The sequence below is a fragment of the Engystomops pustulosus genome, chromosome 3, assembly GCF_040894005.1.
Source record: "Engystomops pustulosus chromosome 3, aEngPut4.maternal, whole genome shotgun sequence".
NCBI lineage: Eukaryota > Metazoa > Chordata > Amphibia > Anura > Leptodactylidae > Engystomops > Engystomops pustulosus.
Window position 1 is genome coordinate 5,845,129 of NC_092413.1, and position 3,654 is coordinate 5,848,782.

Here is a 3,654-nt window from a genome sequence, read left to right on the forward strand (position 1 = left end):
GCCAAGACAGAGGCGGTGCTTATGGGAGTGGCCTCGCGTCAGAGCGACGCCTGCCAGGGAGGGGCCAGAGAGAAAACCCAGGAGGGAGGGGACCGGGCGGTTTTCATAGCATCCAGTGTGAATGTAGGCCAAGGATAGATGTCACAGAGAACCCAGGAATTTCCCAAGACTTGGAGTAATTACATCCAGGCCCGGTATTGGAGGGAACCTGTCAGCAGCTTTTACCCCACTATACTCCCAGCTCCCTCAGACTGCGTTCAGACCTGGCGGTTACATTGCGTTTTAAAACACAATGAGATTTTGCTAATTACATTGCTGTGAACATTTGCACTTGTGAAAACGTTAATACTGCGTTTTTTTAACTAAACTCTATGGCAACCAACCGTGGCCTTTCACAGCTGTGGTATACGGCTCAGCACGTGGGCCCCCTCCATACACCCCTCGCAGCACCAGGACCTTCTAGTACTTTGTGTTCAGGCTTGTGGTCGTATGAGCTGCAAAACTGGAGATACAGGGAGCTTAATAACAATGGATTTTTATCGGAAGTTCCCATTCCCAAATGTGTCTTTGCCTGTAGCTGTGATCTGAAATATGAGATTTCTAGCTTTAGTATGACACCAGCAGCAAGTTTGTAGGTGCTATATAAGCGAAGATTGGGGCGACTGAAGTGATGCGCCCCCTGCAGTCTCTGACTCATTTCTGACAAATGTGACTCTTCTCTGCTCATTGCCACATGACTTGTATTTGACAACAAAAGAGAAAGGGGGTAAAATCCAATTTACTGTAAATTATTCTTTCCTTTGATGTAAAATTTTGGTAAATGGAAAGAAAAGTTTCTCCGCTCCAGCAGCAGCCACCCGCTTCATGTAGGTGCCTGCTGTCTCAACATACGTGGGGTGTTACCAAAGACCCTATGTGCTGCAGCTTCACAGGCTGTTACACTGATCAGATGCACTTCCCCCTCCTTCTGCCTGATGTAATCACACACGTATGGAAGGGAAAGTGCTCCTGCACAGTGTAACAACCTGTGAAGATACAGCCCGGAGCTATCGCCCCCAGTAGCACTACTGGCTCATTAGCATAATTGTAAAGGTATATTTTAGACGGAAAGAGGCCATGGATAACAGATATAAGAAGATACCACAGTCCTACAGATCCAGCGCCAAACCTCCCCCCTGCCCCAGGAGTCACTGTGCTGCGTCGGGAGGCAGAAGAGCATTACAGCTACAACTGATGGTTTATTTAGATAATGAACCCCGATACTGCGCCCCAAGTCTACGGCCCACACACTGGTTCTCTGCAGGTTATAGCGGGGTCCACACTACACCCAGGGCGTTACGAGCAGGATCAGGGAAGCCTAAGCTGGGAGAAGACGTCAGGACCGGTCCACAACCTGCTCAGATCCATCATAAAGCATAACTACAAGGAACATAATTACAGGGGTAGCAGCTGCTATGGGGCCCACAGTGTCAGGAGGGCATTGGGTGTAATAATAATAATAATTCCTTTATTTATATAGCGCACATAGATTTCGCAGCGCTGCACAAAGCTTGTTACATCAGTCCCCATGGGGCTAACAATCTAATCAACCTCCTGTAGGTTTTGGAGTGTGGGAGGAACCCGAAGGACCTAGAGGAACCCCATGCAAACACGGAGAGAACATATAAACTCTTTGCAGATTTTGCCCTGGATGGGATATGAACCCGGGTCCCCAGCGCTGCAAGACTGTAATGCTAACCACTGAGCCACCGGCGTATTGAGTGTGTGTATGCTGTGTATATATTGTATGTATATACTGTAAGTATATGCTGTGTTTATTGTATGTATGTGTGTATACTGTGTTTGTGTGGTGTGTATATATTGTATGTATGTGTGTATACCGTGTTTGTGTGGTGTGTATATATTGTATGTATGTACTGTATGTATATATGAGTGTGTAAATGTGTATGATTGTAACTCACATGTGTGAGTAAAAAAAAATATGTAGGGGAAAGGGTGTCTGTTCTGGGTCCTGTCTCTCCTAGTTACTCCCCTGACCTCTACCCTTCTACCCCAAAGTGACAGGATGTGACCTGTCCAATCCATTTTCCCAGATCCTCTGTTTGTGGAATATTGAAGAAAATTGGGATAAATGGCTGTATCGTGGTAAAAAAATGACTAATGGCTAATTAGCGTTAGGTGCTCCGGTGCGCGTCACACAGATGCCCGGTGCTCCTTTGGCTCCTAATTATGCACGCCTACTGCATGCTCTCATGTCCACCCACTATCCCCCTTGCCAGAGAGACGATGATGTCTCCCGGCTCTCAGAAAGTCTGGCACTTGCAAGCCGTCTGATGCAGCTGCTTGAATGGGTGGAGGGCCGCGCATGCGCTAGACTTTCGGGGGAAAGTTTTGTAAGATGTGTAGCAGTGCTTGTGTAAAGGGATGCGGGAGGGATCTTTTAAAGCCTCAAAAGTATTAGCGGTTGGAGAATACTCGTGATGGAGCAGGAGGTGATCTTGGGCATCTTGGAAGGTATGCAACTGCAACACCCCTGCCAACGCCTAGGCAAGGTGGTAGTTGCGAACAGCACCCTCTCCCTGTCAGGATCTATCTAGTGAGCCTGCGCCACTCACCCGGAGGATAATATTATGCCAGGAGAACTTGCAGCTGTAACCTCTGCCTGGAAAGGCAACAGTTAAATGGGTGTACGTAATTATCCATTCATGTGGCTGTATTGGAAACTGGAGTGTGATTGAAGAGATGCTACCACCTGACCAGGGAGAGGATAAAACCGCTGGGCAGTGGGAGCACATGGCCTAATCCCAGAAGGAGGAGACAGTGTTCAGTACACTTTAGTGCTGTCACATGTACCAATCCCAGGAACTGAGTCAGGAGACTCTAATCCAGAGCTGCAGCTTCCATAACCATCCTGTATTCTGGGCCCCGGCTGCCTCCAGACCCCAAGAAAAGGCCAGGCCCCGGTGGGGGATGCTGCACAACCACCCATTCCCTTCCATAGGTCTCGTCTTCTAGTGAGCTGTAGCCTTCCCCTGGGTTCTGTATTACTGTAGACAGGACATTCAGTGTATTTGTACAGTAAGTAATGCACAAATCCAGGCAGATGGATGTGACCGGAGGTCTGATGCCAGTGACTTGATTTGCTCTATTTAGTCCAATTGTCGCTGCTTCTGATACCGCACTAACGCTGAATGACCGCATAGTAGTCAATTTTATTAAAAGATGCAGCTGCCAGCAATCTGAGCACCGACACCATGAACTGAAACTGCTATACGATGCCATAGGGCATCAAAAAATGTCCAGGGAGACCATCCTGATACGCTCTCCGAACTCCCGTAGCCTAGATTGGGGAGTGGTCTTACTATACCCCAAACTATACCATACATTGCACTAAAGAATTGGGTACGTCTGGAATTTGATCTCATGGATTCTGCGCTTCACACCCTTCCTTGGGTCGCACCTCCAATCTAGTGGAGCTGTCCCTTTCCTTTACCAAGTCACTGGTAAGCAGATATCCGCTTTTCCTCAGATCTATTGTCCATGGCGCCGGGCACAATCGCCAAGCAGTAGCCTGTACAGTGATCCCACGGCACTGGAAATGCCCCCAACCCTCCTCTATGGAAGGAGCGCATCCAAGAACTCAGATTCAGTAAG